Source organism: Camelus dromedarius, chromosome 20 (assembly GCF_036321535.1).
Source record: "Camelus dromedarius isolate mCamDro1 chromosome 20, mCamDro1.pat, whole genome shotgun sequence".
In the NCBI taxonomy this organism is placed as follows: Eukaryota; Metazoa; Chordata; class Mammalia; order Artiodactyla; family Camelidae; genus Camelus; species Camelus dromedarius.
In genome coordinates this window covers 26,815,757-26,843,178 of record NC_087455.1, presented here as the reverse complement: position 1 = coordinate 26,843,178, position 27,422 = coordinate 26,815,757, and the positions used below count along the sequence as shown (strand labels likewise).

The following is a 27,422-nucleotide window of genomic DNA, read 5'->3' as shown; positions in this document are numbered from 1 at the left end:
TCCTCACTGAGGTAGCATTTTTTTAGCCATGGATTTTCTCCATATGCACAGTTCTCACCTCATTCCTCTGGAGAATGACATGCAAAAGGAGAATGAAGTCTATGGAAATCTGAAAGTGAATCAAGAGCTCCAGTTCCCAGTTTTCTGAGCCCATAGTGGCATATTAATTGCCCAGGGCTTTTTCCTGGTCCTGAAGGGGAAAATATGAAAGGTATGGGTTAGAAACTGGAGAGAGGGGAACAGAAGTATTTTTACTTGGCATTAATAGGAATTTAGAATGTATAGAGAGAATGGGTGTATACCGCAGAGTATGCTTTCTACTTCCTCCTTCCTTTCTATTGAATGGAATGCAGATGTAAATGGCGGGAACTGAAGCAGTTATCTTAAAATATGAGGTGAAAGCTGGGTATGGCTGAGTAAGTAGATAGAAGGGAACTGTTCTACACAATAAGAAGACCGTATCAGCCCTCAACTGCTTTAACTCAGGTTGAAAGAATAAACTTTTATCTTGTTCAAGTCACTGTATTTTTGGATTCCCTTTTAAGGGAAACCTAATTATCTTAATGAATGCACAGTCTCTTCCACTTGAACATCGATGTTTCTGAGTCCCAGTGCTGTTTCTCTGAAACATTCGTTGCCTTTTCAGTTTCAAGGAACGTTGTTATTCCAAATGCCCTGCCTATTTTGGCCCTTTCTCCCTTTGCAGTTCACTGGACTCTCTCCCTAAGCAGAGTTTGTTATAACCATATCATATCACCACTAGAGTAGGGACAGGATTATAATTATAGACTTGTATGTGTGTCACTACCCTTGTATTCATTGCATGCACAAAGTCTGGCCCCTGCTAGGTACTAAATAAAAATGAAGCCTTGTTCAATAAATGAATTCTCTAATCTCCAGTGAACTCATCTTTCTCTAAATTCTCATTTCCTCTAATTTTCTCTACCATAAAATTTAGCACATGTGAATATTTTCCATATTGTTAGGCTTTCCAAAAATTTTGGTTATTTATTTATATACCCAAGAGTATATAAATAGATAGCTGGCAGTCATGGGCCAGCCTGTCCCCAGGAACCAAAGGTAAAAGCAAGGATTATTCTCCACAAATCACTGTTCCAGTCACCTTAAAGTGGCCGGCAAATATCATTTCAAGGGCTTGCTTTATAGGGAGTGTTGGTTGCCTTATCACCATTCATTCATTCATTAAATAGATATTTTTTGAGCATCTAATATATATCAGACACTATTCTAGGTGTTTAGAGTCCATGTGAGAACAAAACAAAGATCTTTGCCTTCACAGAGCTTTATGTCCTAGACAGAAATTATTTTTTTAATTCAGCTTCTTTGACTAAAAGCACATATTTTTTTAATTTGAAGAATTATAAATAGCAATAAATAGGATTCAATATCTCTGTACACCATGAGATTTCATAAATTATGCATTTGGTTATGTAGATAACTTCAAAGAATGATGTAAAATGTAAGGTTTTGTGCAGCCCTAAGGACTCAAGGTATTAAATGTATGATTTCATAAGGCACGTGTCACTTAAAGGTAGGCAAGAGATTGGCAGATACCATAAGGTCACCTCTCACTGTGGGCCCTAATACCTGAAAGAAGTATATTTCAGTTGATAACTTTAAAAAAAAATTTCATGAATGGGGTTTAGAATTAAGACTTTCGTGCAGTCTCCAGTGTGTCCTAATATTAATTCACCTTTGAGGGAATGGATTAAGTCCTCTTCCCACATGCTGTTCAAGACCAACCCTTATTCATTTATTATTCTGATAAAATAAGCATAACTTTAATTAGAAAAGAAATCATTTTAGAAAATTACACAGCATTGTGCTGTCTTCGTTAGGAATATAGCCACTGCAAAGGCATTAAGGGGTTAAGGTGAAATTGTAAACACGGGGTTAAATCATTTATCAGCACTTCATATTTAAAAGGCAGAAATTGAGAGAAGTGGTTTTAAGCCTCCTATAATCTATCACTTTACAAATAAATACATCTAGAAAGATTAATAATGTAATGTTTTTAAAAGATAAAAACCTAGGATCTCTCTTTTTTTATAAGCATGACTGATATGAGTAACTAAATATCAATTTCCCCTAGATGCATTTTTCCATGGAACAAATCACTTTTTTCCAGCAGAATACCTCTTGTAGCAGTCACATAATGAAAGTGTTTCCCAATAGATATACATCTCTGAGAGCAGATTTTATTTCTTTGCCTGATTTCCAAAAATGCAATCTGATTTCACGAGGATGTAGGCCAATGGACCAATAAATGACTGTTGTAAGCATGTATCAAGAAATAGTCACAACTTGTGATGCAAAATCTGCCTTGTACTTCTTATTTCTTTCCATCCGAGAGTTGTAATTCCAGTACCATGCCATGTACATGGATTGAGTGCAAAGATCAGCCCCAGGCAGGTTTAAATAAAACATTGACATTTTGAAAAATGATCCAAGTGTTTCCTTTTTTCACCTTCTATGTTTTTTTACTTTGCTATTTCAGGTAGTATCAAGAAGGAAATGCTTTTTTTTTTTTTTTTTTTTTGGACTGTGTTTCTAATCATTGAGTAGATTTCATATTCTTCAGGGTATAGCAGTGCAATGACAATTTGTAAACCATGAAAGATAAAGTTGTAGAATTGGGAAAAGTTAGTTTTTACTTCATCATACTGTCTTCCTTCATTGGAAAGTGAACCTGGGAACCAATCGTGTGTTCATGAGCGGAAGCATTATATATAAAATAGTCACCGTATATATAGCGTATCAGCCAAAGTAATTCAAGACATACAATTGAAGACCATGATTTCCTTTTATTTCAACTTTCTAATTTTATTAGGATTTTATTATGAATGTTTTGATAGTACACACATATTTTACAGCACACCTCGTTGTTCTTAAGAGATAAGCAAATTTACTGTGGCATTGTATTAGCAGGGACTGTCTCCTTGTCAAGGAACTGGTAGATGGGGTAGCATATTCCAGGAGTCGATGGCTACTGCCTCTGACCTGAAAACAGATATATTGGATTTAGTTTGTTGGACATAAGTTAATTATCAAGTTTCATCATATAAATTGTCTTCAGAGAGAAGAGGCAGCAGGATGGCTCATTACTGCAGAGTTCCTTGCTTGACTCCATCAGAACGCTTGCTCTCTGATGCCAAGAGCCACAGCCTCAGATGGAGACTTTAATTCATGGCAGTACTGCAGTGCAGTTCATTTCACGATCTCTATTGTTGTGTTGCTAAGAGTTCATTCTTCTCAGTAATGGGAATGGCTCTGCTCTATAGGAGGTTAAACATACAGAACCCTAGTGACTTGTATGATTTCTGACTTCAGAATAGTTCCTGGCACACAGATGATCGGAAAGAAGCTGTCATTTTTTCCCCAGCAAGCAGTAGTACCTTACGTAGAGTTTCCCTCCAAATGCTTTATAAGATGAAGGCTAAACACATGCATGTACATGCATACACACGACTGGAATAAAAATATATATATACACAAAAGATTCCAGGCTTGTTTCACACTGAAGAAATCAAATCATCAGTACAGCTAATCATCGAGTTCCTCTGTAAGTATTCCTTCAGGAGGGGATTTTCACGTAAAAGTTTCATGCTTGTTTGTTTAAAGCTTTAGTATAAATTTGCAGGTGATGAGAGCAACCTTCACTCTGATAAAAGAACAGGCCAAGCTACTGATTGGAGAAAATTACATGAAGTTTTTTAATCAAAGTCTCTGTGGTCTACTGTCTGATTTTCTAGGCCAGATGTCAAATGTTTTTCACTGATGTCGGTGTTGAAGTAATCACTAAACCAATTCCAAGAACGAGGAAGTGAGACGGTAATAATGTTTCATTTCAGTATTACATAAGGTCTCTTCCCCAGCCATGAACAAAGTAACAGGACCTCTCTGATTCAATATAATTACACAAACTATTACTTTGAATTCTTTAAATAGTTTCATCTCTTCAGATTATGTGACTTTTTTATGAATATGTGAATACAGCATGTATCTTGATGCTTTTAGCTAAAATGATAAACGACCTACAATTACCAAGTCGTTTATATTTTCAAGATTTACGTTTAATTTAAAATGTAGGTAAACATTTATTATTTAATCTGTTTTATATAGTTTTTCTTTTTTGTAATAACCAATCATTAAAAACAAAACAAAACAAAACCCAAAGCTCACTAGAAAAGCAAATCTTCTGTTGTTTGACATGCCAGGAAAATAAGTTGCTAATTTGATACATGCTGTGATTTTTTTTTTTTTGAATCAGCAAAGCAATCTGGATGGGTCAGAGAAATTAGACCAAAATAAAATGTTGAATTTCTGATTCAGAGTTTTATGAAGCTATATACGATTATAATACTTTTTTTCTGTGTTTTTCATTGGTACAAATCTCCTTTTTCTGGAAACAGCAATATCATAGAAGACAGTTTTACTTAGGAGGACAAGTACTTCCTCAGATTTAATTGAAATCAGCATGAAGATATTTTGGAGATTCCTGAAAGAAAGTGCCCTATCCCCCACTGTCAGTTGTAGCTCAGTCTGAAGAAATTCCACTGGCACTGGCCCCTCTGCAGTGGCACCTGGTTTCATTCCTAGAATTCCCCACCTCCTTCTCATATCCCTCACATTGTTAGCCTAAGAGAATTAAAATACCTAGAGACAACAGATACTTTAAGCTCTCTTCTAAGTAGGAATTTCTTTGAAAACCAAAAGTATAAGGCAAGGCAAAAATAGCTTAGGAGAGAGTGTAACTGGTATTAAAACCAGTGTGAGTAGCAGTGGGTGGGATCTAAGAAGGACTCCTCTCAACTAAAATGCACAAGGACCAGTGAAATAGCGACCCCTCTCCACCCCCAACAGTGTGATCAAAACATTCCTACCCCAAATGTCCCTGCATCAACCAATCCATGTATTTATCATGGACAAATAGTAGGCTTCCTCCTGAGGTTATTTTGATGAATGAAAGATTTCCCATTTCATTTATTTCATTTCATATCTTCATTTTCTGCTAGACTGTTGGTAAGGCTTTGGTTTTTAGTCATTAATTCCAGTTATTTATGGCTGTATAACAAGTCATCCTAAGTCTTAGTGACTTAAAACAGCAACAGTTACTTTTATTATTATCTCTCACGGTTTTGGAAGCTGACTATGTTCAGCAGGATGGTTCTTGATTGGAGCCTGGGACAGGAGTCATTTCAAAGTCTCCCTCAATCACATGTCTAGGGGTTGATCTTGTTGACATGAAACTTAGGTAGACTGTCACGGACTCTCCATGTGACTGGGACAGGAGGTAGGAGCTCCCAGTTTCTTAAGCTCTGGGCTCAGACAGGCATGGAGTCACCTTTATACTCCACTGAGGAAGCAGTTACAGAACCTAAATTTAAAAAGAGGGAATACTGACCCCACTTCTTAATGGAAAGAATGTCAAAGAATTTTAAAACCAATTTTTAAAAACCTTTTATTACCTTTTCACCCTCAGTACATAACATAGGGTAAATTCTTAAACATTTAATATATATTGATAACTAAAAAAACTAAGGTTAAAGCAAAACATAGTAAGATTCTTAATTAGGTTCGAATCAACGTCAGTAGATAAAAAGAGAAAGGTGCAAGAGACTTGTAGCGAGAAAACCAGAACTAAAAAGAAGAGACTCTAAAATATACCTCAAGTGACTGGCCTATATGACTTGGATAATTAGGGTACCATTATCTGTAACAGATTATGATGTTTCAAAAAACACCCAGACAATAAGAATCACTCAAAAGTAGGTTTGGATCTCTACCACCACCAAACACATGCATGCCAGTTTACACTTCTGCGCCTCAGTTAAATGGTAACCATAAGTTGAGGATAGTACCAGCTAATTTCCAAGTTGTTGGGAAGATTAGAAATCGTGCCTGGTAATGCCACAATGAGTGACAGCAGTACATACAGTCCAAAGATTCAGAGAGAACGATAAATGAATCTTAGTATATATAAATGTCCTTTGAATACCTTTTTTTATTAAAATGTCATGACTCAGTGTTTTTATTTTGTGTTGTTTTAATTAATTCAGTCTTTAGCAGTCTGTGATGAGAAGCTTAATCCTGCAGTTTCATTAAGGATATGGGCTGCATTCTGCATCAAATATTACGCTTGAATTCCATGTTATCAGTTGTGAATTGCCAACAGTCTGTAAACCTGATTAGTTTGAAAATTTGCTAAAATTCTTTATAAATATTCACAACCTGAAAAATTCTTTATCTGTTGTAATCTCTCTCGTGATTTTGGATATTAATAATTATGCTTAACAAGAATGTTTTTTTGTTTCACAGCATATTTAGCGAAAGCATATCCAGAAAACCAGTGCTTAAGAAACAGTCAATTAGAAATAATTTATTAACTTTTTATTTGAAATAAGTTATCTTCCAAAATTTTAAAGTAAAGAAATAATATTTTTACCGTATGAGAAGATTTGTGCATGGTCTTTCCCTCTTTCCCTCTCCTAGACACATTCTCATGCAGAGAAAGGGAGGTACAATCAGTGGAACTTATTCAAGAATTGCAGCAACCCAGAAAGGGCTTGTTCATATGCACAAATCTTACACTTATTTATTTAATATCCAAAATAGGCAATTTGGGTGAATATTAATATATGCAAACTAAATCCATTGTCAATTTGGGTTTTTAAACATTATAATAGTCATTTTGGGAAGAAAGGGGCAATGAATTCCATGGCCTTTTTATAGAGCTACTGACTGCCTTCGAGAGTATATAGAAACCATTATCCTTGCCATATTGCAAGTTACTTTTTCAACTTAAAAATAAAATCTATAGACCATGTTGAATAATCTCTCTTGCAAGACCATCATCCTAACTGCATTGAAACACAGAGATAAGATATTCAATGGGTATGAATGCTCTTTACTTATCATTGAGCTTTTAAAAAGGCTCATGTAACTAGATTCATATTTTATGCTGAACTGGGCTCCATTTTTAATTCCTATGGCCATTGAGGGATGAAACAGAAAAAAAGATGAATTTGTAGCCAGTGAGTCAGATGTTTATAATTTCTGAAAGAGATTAAGAATACTCAAAAAGTTAAAACAAAATATGGAGATTTCTTCAGTTCCATGTGAATCAGATAGCTGTGATAGTCAACTACTTTAATAAAATATTTTTATGGATCTTGTTCTCAAGAAAAGAGAAGAAAATTATAATTCCAAAACACAATTTCTACTTGGCTTTTTAAGTGAGAAGCATAAGAATAACATTTATTAATTGATTATATATAAGCTTGTGGAAACATTAAAAGGCAATATGATTGTGTACAAAAGAACACAGGTCTTAGAACAAGAATTCACAAGTTAAATTCCTTATATCTTTTGGGGGCAGGTTTGGAGTGCAGGTTTGATTTTTGTTACTTGATTGTTTTTTGGTGACTTTTGCAAAATAGAGATAGTATAATATACCAAAAAGGGTTTTGGGAGCATTCAGTAAGCTAACCAATGAGAAATGTACTAGCACAGTTCTGGCCCATGATAGATTGTAAACAAATGTTAATGTCTTGCTTGCTTTATATGAAATGGTAGGTATTACTGTTACTAGCATCAATCTGATTCATCTCTAACTTTGGCCACACTAGGCACGTAGTATGTCCTTGTGTCCTTGAAGTTAGGAGAGGCCATATGACTTCCTTTGTACAATGCAATTTGGGTAGATATGATGGTTGGCAGAAATGACATATGTCACTTTGGGGAAGAAGCATTTAATTGCTAATATTCTACCCTCCTGGTCACTCTTCACCCTACTAAGATGGTAGTGAAAGAAATTGTGTTGATAAGAAGTTTCAGAAGTTTAAAGCTACCTGGAATCCTGAACTAACTCATGAGCATGGCTACTCTTGACCTGAGAGCTACTTGGACTTAAGGTAGTCTTTGTGTGAGCCAAAAATAAATATTTGATATTGTAAACTACTTGTATTTGAGGATTGTTTGTTACCTCATTATAATCTAGTCAATCTTGAATAAGTTTGCCTAATTCAGTTTTTTTCACTTGTATTTCACATATCTTATGGCATATGCACTCACTATTTAGAAGAAAAAAATAAACAATTTCACTGTGTATAAAATAACTGAAGAATGTAGGTCTATAATATGAGAAAATTTATGCTAAATGGATTATTATCTCTGACTTGTTTAAAAATGACTTAGTACAATTCAAAATATTATTTCTGTTTTTGGTTTTCTAACTATACATCAGAATGTGTAAGTCATTTTTTAATGATTATTATGGATCACTTATGTGAGAAAAGAGACAAATTTTGTTTCACATTTGAGATTTGGGAAATGCAAATCTTGAAAGTGAAATCTTGAAATGTTTTCATTAAGTTTGAAAATCATCTTAATTGAGTCATAATTTAAAGAGTGTAGAATTATAAAACTTAAGGCCTGGAAAGAATATGATATAAAATTTGGTCCCCAAATCCCACTTTGCACATCTAGAATCTGAGAGCCTAGGGTATAAATTAATTGACTTGCCCAAAAGTGTTTTTATAGAGACATTCCTCTGCTAAAAATCAACCCCCAGTGGCCCTGTATTTCTTAGAATATAAGGTCAAAGCTCTTAGATCACACTCACCTCAGATTACTATTACCACAAAGAAACTAATCCCACAATTATGCTAAGTAGATCACCATTTCCTGAACAAGGCAGACTCTGCTCTTCTTCTATGTCTTTGCAAATGCCCATCTTTACCCTCTGTCTAGGATGTCTTCCCCATCTTATCACCTTGACAGATTCCTGCTCAACCTGAATGACTAAGCTCAAGTACCACTTCTCCTGCTCTTATTGCTGCCAGATGTGGTATTTAGATGGTCCTATATATGTGACCCAAACACATTTCATATTTACTCACATTGTTTTGTAGTGTATTCAGTATAAATTGTATTTTTGTTTCCAAGTTTTTGTTCTTCATTGTATAAGAGGATTCCTCTTCCCTACCTGTTGCCCTGTAACTTGGAAGGAAAATATATTCTCTTGCTCTTTTGACATCAGTCTTGGCCATGTGACTTGCATTCATTAATGGAATTTGAGTGGAATTTCCATATATCATAAAGAAGCCATTTTTTCTTTTCATACGTTAAAATAATGGCATGTGCCAAATAGGGGCTTCTCCTTTAATCTCGGTTCTGCAGTGAAAAAAGATGTGGGGCAAAGCCATAGCTAACTCACAGCCACAAAGTCAATATTTAATGTGAGAAATATAGTAAGAGTCTGAGATTTTTGAGATTTTTGAGATTTTTGTGAATGCAGAATTCTTTCATGAAAACGAATACACAGTTTTTTACATAGTTTTCCCTGGTTCCATGAAAGTAAGTATCTTAAGGACAGGCACTATGTCACATTAATTTTCTTGTTTCCAGCTTCTTGATCAATTTCTGATACATAGTAGGTGCTCAGTGTTTTGTGACTAGATGGATGTAGTTTTGTTACATGATGCTAATGCAGTACTTTCTGAGGATTCTTATTTCCCAAAGATTTAGAAACTGAATTAAGTTCCAGTGATACAGAAAAACAAGGAAAAAAGGTTTATAAATGGAATATGAATGTTGCACAGACACATACAGAGACAGCAAAATTATTCACACTATGTTCTGGTTATTTGCAAGTTGGGGGAAAAATCAAGTATAAATGTTTTTGTTGAAGGTTGAAGAACAAGGGATAGGCCTTGGACTTCAAGGTTCCAGTAGAAATCATTATTCTCTTTCTGATCAATCTAAAGATGGGTTTATGGAGTATGTGCATTTTTAGTAGTCATCTAAGGAACAGGGATATATGATGATATTACTAAAAGGCAGAAGGATTCACAGTTTTAACGTGCAAGATAAGATATTTTGCATACTTTTACATTCCACACAAATGTAAAATGAATAAGGTAAAATAAGACCATATAATACATTTTTTTATCTTTCCTAGGAATATTTCACTATTCATTTTCTAGTTTCAGCACTCCAGAAGAAATTATTACTAAATATTGATTTGAAATAAAGTATCTTAAATCAGACTTCAAGTTTCTAACAAAAGGTATGCATTTTTTTTTTTTAAGTTTTCTAAAGTAGTTTATTCCATCTGGATTTTACTTTTTAACTCATGTATTAAAATTTTTTAGTTTGGGCTCTATTTAGAGCAGCTAAATGTCCAAATTAAGTAAAATGTACTCTTATCTATTTCTGTTCCCTTCACTCATTTTAGTGATTTGAAATTTAACCATTAAAATGTTTGAAATAATTAAAAACGTACTCTTATCTATTTCTATTCCCTTCACTCATTTCAGTGATTTGAAATTTAACCATTAAAATGTTTGAAATAATTTAGGCATGAACCAGTGGCCTTTCATAGAGATTTTAATAAATTTGCTGTTTTGCAAATCTCACACTGGGGAATAAGGCTGAAATTTACCAACAGATATATGTGATAGATCTAAAGGGTGCGTTTGAAGTTAAGCCAAACACAGTCTCATCCATAAGCTTAGTTCTTTCTTATTTAGGATTGTGCTGAATCAGAATCAAGGCATTCTGCATGAAATGTATTAATTTTTATTTTAGGGACTATTGAATGACTTATCAAACTGATAAGAAAAATCATTAGAAAGAGATATAATGTGCTCCAAAGAGTCCACTTGTGAAAGTTATGTAAATAGGACATCAGATCTCATGCTTAGCCAACATAACGGCATACTTCATTTCAGTAGGCATTATAGAATTTCTGGACCTCTGATGAGAATCCACTGGTTATATTCGTAAAGATATGTATCATGTCACTGTGGGATGGATGGCTTATGCATAGAATTTTATTTAGAAGATTCTCAATTTTTAACTTCTTTTATCTACTGGAAAACTTTTAATCTGTTTGCTCAACCATACATCATCATAATTCTTTCTCTAGATGAAATAACTTCTTCCCTACATATTCAAAGACTCCTAAGTTTTATGCTAGTATTCATTTTGTTTTTCAGAAATTCGGATTTCTTCACAATAGATGGCATGGTTCACTTGCGATTTTGTTTACTGACGTATCATTGGATACACGCATTTCATGCCTTGCTTACCGTAACTCCAAGTGCTCCTCTTATGGATTCAAGTTAGACTTTGGGACAAAAGGACATTACAGTATGCAAGAAGCTTGGTTTTGAAGATGAAGGATAATGAAGCTATTTTGGTATGTGTATGTATTAAAAACACATTTGGGAGTTTTCTGTTGGTATTTATCACCAAATCCACCATGAGGCAATTATGGCATCCTACAATTTTCACATTACATTCAATATCTCTAATTTGTGTCAGATTTGTTAAGCATGAACGGTCTCATAGAGACTGCAAATGGAAGGCAGTAGCATATTGCTCCTAGTGAAGTTAAAAAAAAAATGCTGTAATTAAAACTCTGCTTTATATTATTGGTGAATCATTTTCATTGTCCTTATCATTACACTAAACATTTCTGTTTACTCTCTTCTGGAAAAATTTGAAAAAAAGTCTGTTGAATTTTTGTCATTACTGAATTTTCCAAATTCATTGCTATTTATACAAACACATAACCAAACAGATAAATATGAGAGCTGGGTCCCATGTCATGACTGACCCCGTGCCACGACTGTACCAGGTGCTGGTACAACAAATTGACAAACGACACTTCAATTATTTGATATGATTTCAAACATGATACCATTTTATGACCTTAAGATAAAAATTGTTCAAATTATCTTAAGTGTTAACTATTAGCATATAAAGTACACGGAAGCTAGAAAGTTATTAAATTCAATATAGAAAGTGTATTCAACAAATTTTCATTTTATGTGTGTGTTTATATGAGGTATGTTTGTGTGCATGAAATTATTAATTTTTTAATTTTTAAAATAAATTGCTTTAACCAAGTAAGATATTTAATTATATGAAACAAGTAACCAAAGTGAGCATTCACTAGTTTTAAATTAGTGAACATTTTCTGATGCAGTACTCCATCCAGAAATTATTTTATGCTAAAAGCCAAAGCAGTTTACACTACATTCTGCACAATTAAAAAAATCCCTCTACATACTGAAACACCTCCCCCCCACATATACACAAACATACTATGTAAGCAGTTTTGTGTGTGTCTTACTTGGGAATAATGGAATGCCTTATGTTCCAAAATTCATACCAGTCTATTCGGTAGCATCCCCTGAAAATAAAACAAACCAAAAAACACTAAATCAACAAACAATATTATTACCACTACATGAATGATTTAATGATAATTCTCTAAATATGTGTAGGTTTTTGAGCAATTATCAGGGGAGAGCTAAGTTCTTGGCTGTCTGTAAATCAGCACTGATGAAAGGAATTGACCAGATCAGTGTAGGATGTGGACTGACATGGGGCACAGAAGACAAGCAGTGGATAATACAACTGTGTGATGATAATAGGAGAAAGGACTGTGACAACATGGTTCCTTTAATGCCTGTGACTAGGGCTATCATATCTTAGTGAGGAGGGATTGTAACGTAACATCTTCAAACCACTTGAGTTCTACCTACACAGTAGTTATGAGCAGCATGATGTACTGGTTAGGAGCATTGCTTTGAAATAAGTGAGGCTTGAGTTTAATTTTGGTCTTGCTATTTATAGTTGTGCAAACTTGAGTACTTAACATTACCTCTGCACCTCCCTTTCCTTATCGATGAACTGGCAATAATAACCAGCTTGCTAGCATTCATAAGCTTTAAACCAGCTAGTTGTCATACTATACACTGCACCCATACTTGGTGCTTTGAGTGCTCCCAGTAGTGCTAGTTATTTTATTTTTAGAGAGTAGTAATTCAGCAAACTGTTTATAATTCATTCTATTATGGGAGGTAAAGTTTATTTCTTAACTGATCTTTGTGTGTGTGTGTGTGTGTGTGTGTGTGTGTGTGTGTTTTATTTTGAGACCTCAAGTTAAATGAACTTCTTATATTTGTTTAAAAAGAAGTGGCTGAGCTGAGTGGAAATAAATAATAGGTTAACAGTCTTACTGACCCAGATGCCACAGGAGAAGCACTCCTTCCCTGGGCATATTTTTAATATGCCACCAAATTGTAGGAAACAACACTATAAAATAAATAAAGCCAGGGGTTTGTCTTCTGAGCGCCATGAACAAACCAAACCCAGGTTGATATTAGGTGGATATTCTTTACACCTCATATCTCCTATTCAGTATATTTTTGACAAGGACATAAATTTAGCTCTAAAGGTATTGATATTACAGTGAATGATACAATTGAACTGTCTTACTGGCTTCAGGTTTTTTTTAGACAAAAGACAGAACAGGATAAATAGGACCACAGACAACCTTCTGATAACTTTTTGTAAACCAAGACAGAGCTAAAAGTGGCTATAGTCCAAACTCATCACACAGGAGATCACACAGATGGGGAGATAAAGTTGTCCGTGTAGCCCCTTGACAATGCTCAGTATTTTATTCAGAGTCTCAGGTAAGCCACCTGCATGCTGATGACATCACAAAAATAAAGGCCAAGGGCTGAATACTGGATGGGTACTCTTTATTATCATATATCAGGTGTCACCTGCAATTTCACATCTCTGGCAATGCGACAGGATCCATCTGTCATCTAACCGTGGATCTTACTCAGTTTTCTCTGCTCTTTGGAAACAAGCTCTTACATTGTGTGGGAGTAGTAGGAAGCCAGCCCACTTTCTGAGACGGACTGTGAAATAGATAGAACAACAGTTAAACAAAACAAGCTGATGTTTTCTACATGGTGCCAGCAAAGAAAATGCCCTGTTTCTCAGCAGTTTTAATATATAGAACTGTAACTGGCTCAGATCTGCAGGGATGTCGTTGATGGGCCCCAGTGTGGAGCCCAGGCAGTCAATGAAGCAGAGACATTTGAGCGTAGGGGTATGTTACAAATGCAATTGTATTATAACAAGGTCCTTGAGGCACTCATAGTGGCTTACCTCCTAGGATGGCCTTCGAGCAAGACAGATACTTTATTATGAGGATTCTGGGTGTTTCACTTTCTGTGAACAAGCACCAAAAGAACAGGTTTGAAAAAAATAAAAGGTAAAACTTCTCAGCGTGTAAGTACAAATCTTCTTTCTTATTCACTTTCCCTCAAAATAGAAAGAGGCAGAATAGGACCCCCCCTAGTGACCTTTCCCCGGGACCTTATTAAAGCCACATTTAATAAGCACATCTGTATACTCAAAGGAAAAAAGGCCAACGTATAGAATCCATAAAATTTTGGAGATTCTGAAAATGTTCCACTAATGGCTAATTTGGAAGAAAGAATCAGGAGTAAACTAAAGGCTATTACGTAGACAAAAAGAAAAATCTGTGTAAAAAAGGTGCTTTGCAGCTTCTCAACACAAAGGAGGTAACAATACAAAGAACTGCTGGAATAATTTGGGATTTTTTCATATCATTTTAGATTTGGCATGCCATTCAAATGAGAACATAGTTAAATAAAGGACGGAGTTTACATGCTTTTAAAAGTGGAAATGGGAGGGAGTCTTGTCTGTCCACAGTCAGTGAGGATCAGGCCTCCTTTGGGCAGGAGAATGTTTGTATAGCAGTCGCATTGGAAATGCAGTTGTCTTTGCCTTTGCAGGGAGCGTAAGTGCAAGGAGTTATGACTTATCTGGATGAGACGAAAACTCTACAGAGTAATGTCTGGGGTTTCTTCACGATACTGGATAAGCTGGAGGACTGAGTATCAGGTAAGTTTTGGTATAGTGGGTAAAAACACATTTTTATTAAAAGCAGATTCAGAATGTGCAGTGCATCTCTCAGTTCTGAATTGAAGTGGACAATTATGGAGCTGGTGTTACAATACCTGGTCCATTACAATGGGCTTGATTCTGTAAGAAGCTTTAGGTCTCTTTCAAAGTCAATTACCAGCAGGGTTTCCAGACCCTGCATTTGTCATAATTATATTTGAACTTGTTGCTGGTTGATTGGAGGGCTATGTGAACCTACTTAGATGCAGAAATCCAAAGCAGAAAGAAAAAACAAGGTGAGGGCTACAAAAGGTCAAAGGGACCGCAGTCTCACTAAGGTGCTAGTTTCTGGAAGCCATATGATCATAAAAAGTAAATCCTGAGATGTAGAATCAGGAAATACCTCATGCATAATGTCATAGTAAAACATCCAGACTGAAAAAACAAAAAACAAAAAACTAATGCTGCAGAGAGAGGGGAAAAAAATTGTGAAAATCTATTATCAAGATATATTTTAGGAATTTGATACAACATTGTCAAGTGACTATAACTCAATAAAAAATTGTTTAAAAAAAAGATATATTTTAAATTATTAGTCATCAATCAATCTGAACCAGACGGACCATTTTCATTATTAGCAAGTTTGTCCCTTAATGGTGGATTTAATTTTGGATAATATTAAGTGGTTTTTTTTGCATCCCACATTCCCTTCTTTTATTTCACAGGCCTCCTTTACAAACAAATGTAGTGCTTAAGGACACATTTTCCTGGGCTTAGACTTCTGGATGTAGAAACATTCTCTTTTACCTAAAACAAATTCCTTTTAACCATGCAGTGTGTTGGGGAGAGAAGAGGGAGACAGTATTGTTATATTCCCTTGCCTAAGAACAAACACTTGAACTATCACACACAGAAAGTTTGGATTTTTCATATGTGAATTTTCAAAACCGTGGTTGGCAAAGATTCTATAGTATACATGTGTGTAATATATACATATATAATAATATATATATTACACACATGTATATATATATTACACACACACACACACACATAGTGCATATAAAACATTTCCCCAACCCCCAGCCTAGATAGTGAATAAAACCAATAAAATCAATAGTGTCTCCCCCAATACAAGTGCTGGATTGAGGCACTCATAATGCATACCTTCTAAGACAGCTTTCTAGCCAGATGAATACTTGGTTCCCTCTGTACCCTAGTCCAGCTCCCAGTATCCTAGGACCTTCTGATTCTAGTAAGTCATTGAAGTCCACACTCCGTCCTTACCACCATTTACTGTCAACTGCAAGGGCCCTAGCCCGGCTGAGGATCACAAGAGCACAGGATCCTGTCAGGAGTCCTTTCTTCTTGTTTTCTGTTGCTGCTACCTCCCAGGATGATGACACTGTGTTTTCCATGCTGGGGAGAAATAGGGTAACTTCCTCTGCCAAGGGCCACCATTTACATGACTCATTCAGGGACAGAACCATTTCCTGCAATAAATCTGGGGTTATTTCTTCCTGGTTGGCTGAAGCCAAGTCTAGGAGCTTATAAACCCTACTCTCGCCAAGAGATCAAGTTTAGTCACCCAAGCTCCTGCTTTCAGCTCCCACTGCTTCTTCTCCACTCAGGACTAGCTTTGAACTTTGTTTTTCCAGAGCAGGATTTCTCCCTTATTGCATCTTGGATTTGACCTCATATCCACCCCTTAAGAGAGACAGTAAGAAAGACTTTTACAGACTTTAAAAAAAGTGAAGACAACTGTTTTCCTTTGACTGACAAAGACCATTAACTTTCAAAGCTGAGTACCACATTCTGCTGCAAATAACTTGTGTTCTCAAGAGTAGAAGATGTTATTTGACTAATGTCTCTGTTTTTCCTTCCACTATTCTCAGCAGTTATGAGATGGAATACAAAACATATTTTGACTGCTACATTAGGTAGGATGTTATACTTTGCTATGGTGAGGCCAGGTTTAATACTGTAAATAAAGTGAATATTTTTAACAGAATTAACATTTATACATGCTATAAAGTAATATATTTTGTCATTTTATTGTGTAAAATGAAATAGAAACAAGAAGTAAATTTTAAATGCAATTTATTGTTAAGCCATCCATGACTGTCCTTTTGGTCCAGAAATTTCATATCTATAGATCTCTACTTTCCTATATAGAAAGATTTTTAAGAAATATTATTTCAGAAAACAAATTGCAAAGTATTGAGTATGTCATGATTCCATTTGCATAAGGTAAGTATGAACATATATACTCTTGCATATGCATAGAATGTTTCTAAAATCATGTATAAAAATGTGCTTTTTCATATTTGATAAATGGTACTGGCCAAAAGGGGAGGACTGTATTTATTTTTATTTCTACTGTTTAAATATTTTATCATGAGTTGGCATAATTTCATAACAAAAATTAATTAATTAAAAACATAATCTTAGTTCTCTCCTCAACAAATACTATCTATTTATCGCACCGAAAGAGAAATCTCCGCATTTCATGGCACTCTGGTGAACACTCAATGATCATACATTTTGTCACGTCAGGCTATTTATTTCATTCATTTGAAATAAATGTGAATGTGGAGAGATTACCTGACAAGCATTATATCTGGGATGCCTCATAGAACTCCCTCCACCCTTTCCCTTACTTCTAAAAGCCAATTTCTCCCTCACTTGGCTGTGATTTTCCCCAGCTGAACCTTTTTAAAGACAAGCAATTGCTGAACAAACTTAGGGAAAAATACTCTTCTAACTTGGGAGAAAAAGATTCACTGCAAACCCAGGTTGGATTTTATCTTCTGCCCCAAGCTAATCACGATTGAGACTACTTGCCAATTACGCTCAATTCCCAGAGCTTACCTTGACCAGAATTAGAAGAACCAGATCTGAATACTTGAGTCCTCCTTCTGAAAGTCTGCCCCTAACCCATTGTCACCTTTGAAAATACTATCCCCAACTGACTGCCCAGCCCCAGGCCGGACTTCTGTTTCAGTTACTGTTAATTAGATTCCCTCCTAGTGCACTCCCAAGGATCCAGGCTTCTGTTAGGATCCAGCTCTACCTTTCTCCACCCTGCCAGGCACCAGATTTCTGCTCTAATGACTAGGAGCTTGCTTCCTGTGGACAGATTTCCAGGTACTACCTGTCTGCCTTTCTGCCTTTTGGGGTATCCATTAACCAACTGTTTTACTTTGCTTATCTATTGTGATTTTTTCATGCATAATCAATCAACTTATTTGAGACACTCTTTCATCTACTTATTCATCAATTTATTTAATAAATATGCATTGAATGCCCACCCTGTGCCAGCCACAATGCCAAGTATGGAGAGTGTATTGTGAACCAGACTCTGTCCAGTTCTCAAGAAAACTAATTCTCTTGTCAAATGATTATCAAACAGCTACTTCCCTTTCTCCTTCCCCTCTTCCCCCCTCCTTCTCCTCCTTCTTCTTGCAACAGAACTCCATTTTTTAAAAATGAAATCTTACAGAAACTCTGATAAAAAAATAAAGGCTAGAGTCAGGCTGTGAATCCACTGTGTTCCTCCTCACTTTAAGAGTATTTCCTGTAGCACTCTAGGGGTCCCTGGATCTTATGTGTTTTCTGTCAAACTCAGTTTCGATTCCTGCAACAACTCTTCTGGATTCTTGGCTCACCACAGTGGGCAGGTATTGATTTAACTCTATGCCTTCATCCACACCAACCTTAAGTCCCTGCTACACGTATCCAGCCATTCCTGGTTAAATCCTAAACTGTGGCATCTAGACCAGGATAGGAAGTTAAGAAGGATTCAGTATAACCTCAAGAAAGTAATACTTTTAATTTATTTTATTTTTTATGGTAATATAGTCGATTTAAAATACTCAGGTATAAAGCAAAGTGATTCAGTTATACATATTTTTTTTTCAGATTCTTTTCCATTATAGATTATTACATGATACTGAATATTGTTCCCTGTATTAATGCCTCTCATTTGGAGACACTTTTCAAGGGTAGAGGGTGAAGGCAGCTCACAATTTTAGAACTTAATTCTCACTCTTGCTATGCAGCTTGGGTCAAATTTTGGTATATGCTTCCATTTAAAAAAATAAAAATAGAAAATAATGTGTTTTTCTTTAATCCAGAACATAGAGGTTGCAGAAATTGTAATCAAGTGCAGCAATGATTCAAAACTCTATTCTAGGGAGGAATTTTGTGTGTTCTCTTCTCCTTCACATCTCTCAAAAAACATATGAAAATATTTTAAAAGATAAAGGAAAACTTTTTTTTCCATTATAATACTTATCTCTCACTCATTAGACTCTCCCTCCCTTGAAACACCTTTAAGAGATCTCTTCAGAAGAACGTAGTGTCCTCAAGTCCTCACAGAAGTAAATAAAGGCTGCAACAATGGCTGGCCACTGGCTGGGATGAAGGAAAACGAAAGCAAGTATGCATCTGTCCTGCCATCACAAGCTCTTTTAAACAGCACCCACCTTCTTAGTCTCTGTTGCATCCTTGGTTTGCCTACGTCAGGACAAAGTGGTCTCCAGAACGGCTTCATCTTCCGGGAGAACAGGCAGCACCATCTGAGACAGTAGTAGCGTCTTTCCGATAGACCTTTATCTAATGTCTGAATCTCAGTCTAGAAATAAAAGAATTCCATAAATGTAAATGTTCCTCTTTGATCACCTGCACATTTCTTTCTTCTCGTTTTTGTTCCTTTGCTGCTGCTACCCTGGAAGTTATCCTGTGTTTAAGCCATTAAAGACTCGCAGATAAAGGGAGACAAAGTAGAAAATCCAGTTTCCTATTAATATTCCTAGTAATTGTGGTGCAATTTGGGTGCTTTTGTAAATGGGGACCATAATCACAAAGATGAATGAGGGTTACCAGAGGTGGACAATCCAGATGCTGGCAGGATTCCGAACCTCCAAGTTAGTGAAAACAGCAGAGAAATATGGGAGTGAATATGATAATTAATAGAAGGGTCAACTAAGAGTCCAATTTTGAATTTATTTTTGAAATGTGATAAATTTTTAAATACGTCCCTCGAATATAAAATAGAATTCAATCAATAAACAAGCTTATTGAACATTTCCACTTTTCAATAGTGAGCTACGGTGGCAGAGTTACTGGGTAAGTAAAACCAGGGCCCTGCTCCCTAACCTAAGGTTGCTTATAATCTATTCATTGAATGAAAACCAAAATATACTGAATAATAGTGGTAAAAACAATAAATTCTAATTAACGTGTTAAATTGGGTTCAATAAACATAAGCTCCTCAAGTGTGGAACCAATATCTTATCTAACTGAACTTGGAGTGGCAGAGGATAAATGTTTGACGAATATATGTTTCAGTGAATGAATAGTGAAAAAAACAGAAAAATAATGGGGGAAGGAATTGTTACTAGAAGTGAATTTTTATAAAAGGAATGAATAAGCTAGCAGGATGAAGACAGAAATACATCCCCAGTAAGTGATAAAAAATTAACAGATACATGGTCATAGAATGGAGTGAAGGCCAGCCTTATTTGAATGAAATTGTGTTTGATTAAGAAAAATATAATACTGAAGATGAGACACTGTGTTAGGTGCTTATAATACAGAAATAACTAAAGAAAGCCTGGCTTAGGTTTTCAAGATACCCTGGTTCAGTGGATACTTCGGAGCTTTGAAACTAAGATTGAAAAGACATGGTAAATCCAAATGAGAGAAACTTAAGAATCTGGACCAAGAGCTTAGATTTCCTACAATATTTTTTATTTAATGGTAGAAACTTTTCTCAATATGATAAAGACATAATGAAAGATTATGAAATTGATTTCCAGAAACACTGAGATGACAAAACAGGGCAAGCACTATGGCTGCCATCCCTATTTTAGATACACAGTCAAGATTTCTTTATGTAGTGTGCCTAATTCTTAACAAAAATATTAATGGCTTTTATCAAAAAACTGCAGTATTGAGGACATTCACTGTATTTGTTCATCTCTGTGTTCAGTACATACTTCCTGAGTGAACTGAATAGTCCAGGAAAGTAACAAAGATTACAAACAACAGATGGAGACCCTTCCACTGGCCCATTGCTCTGTGTGTGCTAACATCGGAGTATTTTTCACACAGTACTCAAGCCCATGATGTTGTCATTCAGCCACCTGAAGAGGCCTTGAAAGAATAAGGCAAATGGTTATTAAAATGCTTAGGGTTGATGGTGCATTGGAATTACATGAATGCAGAGCCTTCTTAGTTTGATCAGAAATTACCATTTGATGCAAGCTCTGGTTTTAATTGACACTTGCTTGTTAGTCAACAAAGTTTGGTAAAATCCCTCACTATGATTACCTGAAGAATGCTTCCCTTTTTTCATCTCTAAATTGCTGGCAGTGTGGGATGGATGAATGAAGTGGAATCTGAACTTTGGGCGAGGTAAGTGGGCCAGCCTTCCACGTTCATCTGTCTCCCTCTGAACTGAATAAAAAAGCCTACAGTTTTTAGGGGGGAAAAATGCCTCCCAGGCCTAGTACTTCAGAATTAGACAGTCAGATAGCAAATTTTTGTTTATTAAGTTTATTTACTTTGGAAAAACTAAATTTAGAAGCAACATTCCAGGGAAAGTAATGAATAGATTAGAATTAATCTAATAGATTAGATACACACCATCTAAGTGGGCAACTTTCCTGGCCTGTCACAAATAAATACTGTGAGATGGCTAAAGCCAAGGGTGAGTCGGAGGCAACACTACAGTCCGCAGACTTACAGGCCTGTGTTCGATACAGTGTCTGTTCATGATTGTTGGTCCCTGTGCCTGGCGCTGGCAGGTACTCAAGAGCATGTGGCATTATCACAATATTGGTGGTGTTAGGGAAAGACATAGCAAATTAGGGAAATTTACAGATGGGCCTGATACTCCAGATTATCAGCACACTTGTGTTGTTGTTAAAATAAAATACTCTCCAACTGTTCCATAGCTCTTTTGCATTACTGCTAAAGAAAAGTGTCTTATGTAGGCGGTATTTTAAGCCCAGCTAGCGTCATGATAGTGATTTGGTCCATTTTAAAGGGGAGGTAACAGTATGATTTAACAAGAAGTTTCAGTAACTTCAAAAAGTAATGGATTTCCCTTCACATCTGTGTAAGCTCAAGGTGTACCTTCCTGACCTCTCTCTCGTGTCCATTTTCAGTATTACTAAGGCTTTTAAAAAATACAACAGGAAGATAAATTGATCTGAATCTTATGAAATCTACTTTACTTCAAATCTGTAAGTCTTTATGGTGGACCAGTTCAACAACAAGAAAAATTTAGCCTTGTATCTGGAACAAAATTCAGTACTGTGGCATATTATTGACCAGAGTGTATACTCAACATCTTTGGTAATTTGGACTTCAGTATAGAAATTAATATGCCACAGAGATTTAATAGCTTGTTTGGGTGCTATTACAAGATCCCTTCTTGTATCTCTGGAACAGAAGCATGGTGGCTTTTCCTGCTGTCCTGTTTGTTTTGTGCTTAGATAAAAAAAAATTTTTTTTTGTAATTGCTAAGTTGAGTGCTGGTTTTCTTTAGAACAGGCATGATAGATAAGGCTTGGTTGGCCTCAGTGCTGACCAGGGCTTTTGTTGATTATGCTGAAGTGTTTTTTCAGGTGTACAGCTCTTTCTTGGCAAGTGTGGAAAGAAGGACAAGGATCCTCAGATGGTGGGGAGGAGATACTCCTCCCCCAAACTCCTCTATTTTTTTCTCTTCTTACGACTTCCAAAATTGTAAAAACCTGACTTACAGGATGAAATCTTTAAAGGCTCTCTGTCTTCTACCGTAGGCAAAGCCATGAAAATGTGTACTGCTCATCACTTTGTCTCGTCACGTCTGATAGATCTGGCATTATAAGATGGATGGCTTTGCTTTTAATTCGGGGATCCAGTTCAAAGTTGATGTTAAATAAATTAATATGAAGAAAAATACTCCAGCGAATAATCTTTCAGTGGTAGGTAGCTGTTACTTTGGTGAAAATAACTTTTGTGCTTTTCACCTTTGAGTCAAGCATTATTTTAGATTTCTGAGGGAGAAGTTTTACTATAAAATATCCTGCATTTTAAATACTATTTAATTATGATTTGCTTCCTTGGGGATTATATCATCATGTGATTTAATTTGGTATATACCCTAAGGGGGAGCATATTTCAATTATAAAATATTTCCTCCAGAAACAATAATGGTTCAATGATTTATTTCAGGATACTGTTATAAAATGGCTTATTCAACTGGAATTTGAATGCATTTGAGTTTTAAGTATTGTAGAGATACCCCAAAATGCATGAAAAATGAACATATGTGCTTTTGTGCTCACACACAAAAATTATATTTATATCTATTTTCAGTCTTTACATAATACTTCAATTATTATATCTTGCAAAAAGAACTTAGAAAGCTGAATGCTATGAAACATTTATATTATTATCTCTTCAAAAAGTTCATTTTTGGACAAGTATCATTTGGATAGGGATTAACTTAATCAGAGATTTTGAATCTTCTTTACTTTAATTTTTAATCTCTTTTTTAAAAAATGTCTGAATCTTTAAAAGACCTAAACCTGTAGTCACAAAGCACTGCTTCAAAAAAGGAGGAAAAAAAAAAAAAGAAGGGAAAGTTTTTAAAGCAGCCACCAGCTGTAAGAGAGATAGTGCAGGCAGCAGATTTGTGACAGAGTGGAGCATGAAACCCATCAGCTGATGAGTGAAAATCCCTGGTTTCTAATTAATCGAGGTACACAGGCCAAGGGATGAAGAGGATCAGGGAAATGAAATCAGGAAAAAGATACCATCAGTCATTTCTGCGGCCCATTGTCATACTTCAGAATCTGCTGTAATGAATCACTCAGGCATTCCACAGATACATTCAAATGGTGAAGAAAATTCATTGTCCGGTGAAGAGCGTTTGATAAAAATCTTTCTTTCCCCCCCCTCTTTGTCAGAAGCCTATGATCAGAAAGGAAATCCAGACAGCACAACAGGTGTGCTTTTTGCAAGCCTGGTGAAATCTGCAAATGAACCAAGTATGGAAGAATTTTTTTGTACTAATTTTTTCCCCCAAAATGTGTATGGGGAGGGTGTGGGCACAGAGCATCTGGCAAAGAGAGGCGTGTTATTGGAAAGGATTGCAGAAAGTGTAAGATTAAGAGAAGCAGGGGTGTGAGCCCCTTCCTGCAGTGGAGAAATGCATGTTCCTATAAAATCTCAACTAGGGAAATAAGAGAAAACTTTGGGAGACGTAGTAATATTTAATTTAATTTATAAAGAGAGACATTTCCTTTGAAGGACAATCTATCCAATGAGGAAAGCATTATGCACTACAGCCTGGCTCTGATGAGAAAAGAAAAACCTCATCCTCAAAATCAGACAGCTGCTCTTGGGCCCGTGGTTTCTGGGGTTTCCTAGAGAAAGGGTTTCCTTTAAAGTCAGTGACACCGACTTACCCGTGATGAATGCACATTTCAGCCTGAAGGTTTTGTTCAAAGGTTTCCTAATTCAGGCCCACATTCCTTCTGGGTTTAGCCCAGTTTTGCAATAGTCATGTATTTTAATGGAGAAAATATTCATCGGAGCACCCACGACACAGTATCTGTGCTTTTCAACTCTGCAGCAACTTTGTGACTGTGAACAATTCCTTGTAGCAGCTCCAAGTGCTGTGTGGCATTAGGTGACATGTGAAGATAATTGTTTTCAAATAATCAGGTACTGTACTGAGACATATAAGGATGGCTGATTCATTTTAAATTTAATTACTATAATATAGGGTTTCGCTGTCTATATTATCAATCACCAAGACACTTTGGAGTTGATAACATTAAAATTGCAACAATAATGAGAATTCTACTTCATGATGAAAATAATTTTAATCATGGGTAGATTACAAATCCATTTACAGTTACGGTTACTGAGAATTCTATTATCTACCTTCTCTTGTAAAAGATGTTAAGACATGTTTTCAGGAAGTAGAAAAGATTATAGAAGTATGCTGCTTCTATAAAGTTCCAAGCATGGGCTTTCAGAAAACCTCAAGAAAGCTTCCAAACTGTCAAGACTCATGGGGTGGAATGTGGAGGTGGCTGGGATTAAAGAGAGGCAGAAAGCCCCCCGCCTTTTTGGCTCCTGTTTGCTTTATTCTTTCAGGCAAAATTATTTTTGAGAACCTACTATGTAACAGGCTCCGGGCTGGGTGCCGGGCATGAAGCAGAGAACAAGCAGTGTGGTCACCACCCTCGTGGTGCTCAGTCTTGTCTGCTTCAATGACTGCCTAGCCTTGAGGGTGTTTCAGATTTTAGTGGATTCCGATAGAGGTCAGTAAATGAGACAAGGCAGTAACTGGTCCTCAACTCTGTCTGCACATTAGCATCACCTGGGCAGTTAAAAAATATATTTATATGTGTATATAATATATAATAAAATAATATATAGATATATGTCTTTATCCAGGCCCCAGCCCCAGGATTTTGGTCTCGAGTAGGACTCGGGCATAAGCTTCTTGAAAAGCTCCCCGGGGAATTCTAACGTCCAGCTGGAGTGAGGAAGCACTAAGCCACCAAAGACAGCCTCTGAAGGACCGCCACTTTGGCTATTATCTAAGATGACTCTCTGCACGTCTGGTAAGCCTCTAGGAAATCACTTTCCAGTGTCTGACTGAATTAAACTAGCTCAAAAGTCCAGAAATTTATTTTGCAGAGGATAGGTAAGTTCATATACATAATACTGTATAATCACTTTTCCTAAGCCTTGACTTCACCTCCCCTTCTAATATCATAAATTGTCAGATGTGGTTTGATAATTGGCCCCAGCAAGATTTACTCACTGCTGCTCATTGTTTACTCTTTTATCTAGGAATTTCTGAGAAATAGGTTTTATTATACCACAAGTAGATTTAAGAAGCTGAGTCAAAGAGATACTAAATGTGTTTGAGGGGACTGTGTGGTAGGAAGGTAGGAGTTCAGTAATAACGGATGGCCGAATTTTCCCAGCTGCATTCCCGTTTGGTGGGGCTGTGCTCTGGAATCCCTGGGAGCTTGTATTCTGTTCCACAGAATCTGTGGTCTCTATGCATTTGGACATTTCTTGGTTAAGAGCTACACACTTGAATGACTTTATATTTATATATTTAATTCATATTAAATGTGTCTTGTATGTATACATTTACAAAATAACTAGACATAAAAAAATCATAATTTCCACTGTCACAATTGTAATTTTCTTTACCCTATATTCTTTACTCTCTTATTCACTATTCATTCTCTTTCTCTTCTCTATTTTTCTTCATCCTGAACCCTACTCCCCTACTTGAATGCATTTTTTTTTTTCTTATTTGATTTTCCCTTTGCTCTCTCAGGAACTAAGTCAAAAATCACAAATATCTCTAAACAGTCCTTGATCCCTTTATTCGGCTTTTGTTTTCCACAATATTCGTATGTACTGGAGTGTGTTTGTGCATCTTATATGCATAGACATGGAAATAATTAGTTTAAAAAATCAGTCTACTACCCTCACTGTCACTTCAAGCTTTCCCACAAGCGTGTAAACTGCGCCCCACACTGGTCCCCTGCTTTGGTGGAACTCTATGAATAAATTACATTTCCAGAGTCTGCCAGGTTTCTAATTCCAGTTTACTACACTTTGGAACAACGTCTTTCCTTCATATGTGCCATAATTTTTGTCTTTCCAGGTTTATTTTCATCTTTCTGTTTCTCTAGCTCTCCAATGACTTTTGCAGGAAGGTTTCTCTCATGGACAGAGCTTCTTGGGACTTATGCCTGTAATTAGGTTAAATTATTTGGGTGACGATCAAAGCAGCAAAACCTACTTCGATGGTGTTCAGTCAGGAGGATCATTGTTTAACGCTGGTGTTTGCATGCTAATTTTCAGAATTGGAAAACACATGGATACAAGTGTGAGATTAAATTTTATTTTCTTTAAAGCAATAAACTAGGTTCATTGTCATCTCTTTTGGCATTCAGAGAAATACAAAGCATTAAGCTGTCACATTTTAAAGTAACAATACAGAATTGTGAATTCTGATCTGGAGGCACAGATATTGCAGTCATTAACTATATATACTTGAATTTTAAAATACATTGGCAAAGGGAATAGAAACAAAAAGTTATAAGTTAGTCAAGTCATTTGAGAGGATTAACACAGCCATTGAACAGCCCACCATTTTAATCCAGTCACTTTGCAGAATGAAGGCTGTTTGGACAGGTTTCATCAAAAAATGAAATTGACCAGATAGTCCACAGGTGATCAGTTCCAAGCCTTCCCCCAGAGTCAGACCTTCAAATATTTATCATATATGTATGTATATTTGCTTGGATCATGATAAGGTACCTATTTGGGATTTTTGGAAAGTGAGCTAGAATGTCACCTGAGACATCCGTCTGATTTGGACTGAGTTCAGAAGCAAAGTGCCTTGAGAGGCCAAAAGAGAAAGAGAGGGTGAGAGGGAGAGCAAGCAGGAATGGACAGCCCATGTTGCCAGCTCTAATATCCCAGTGCAATTATTTTGTGGACATCCACTCCTTGCCTGCACAGGAGATAGGGCTATAAGTGTATGTTATTTTTTAATTACAAGGGGGGTAGAAAAAATCCTGATGATGGGCTGGAAGGTGCCATTGCATTGTTATTTT

At 36.1% G+C, this 27,422-nt stretch overlaps 2 long non-coding RNA genes across 2 annotated transcripts; both read left to right on the top strand.

Annotated features, from left to right (window-relative positions):
• The first annotated feature begins 10,789 nt into the window (after window positions 1–10,789).
• LOC135318693 (uncharacterized) lies at window positions 10,790–19,386 on the top strand. The gene is made up of 4 exons (XR_010376969.1): window positions 10,790–11,224; window positions 14,009–14,763; window positions 16,659–16,703; window positions 19,075–19,386. It is a non-coding gene; the product is annotated as an uncharacterized LOC135318693 (long non-coding RNA).
• A 2,969-nt stretch (window positions 19,387–22,355) lies between these two features.
• Window positions 22,356–25,390, top strand: LOC135318692 (uncharacterized). The gene is made up of 3 exons (XR_010376968.1): window positions 22,356–22,739; window positions 23,727–23,807; window positions 25,228–25,390. It is a non-coding gene; the product is annotated as an uncharacterized LOC135318692 (long non-coding RNA).
• The last annotated feature ends 2,032 nt before the right edge of the window (window positions 25,391–27,422 follow it).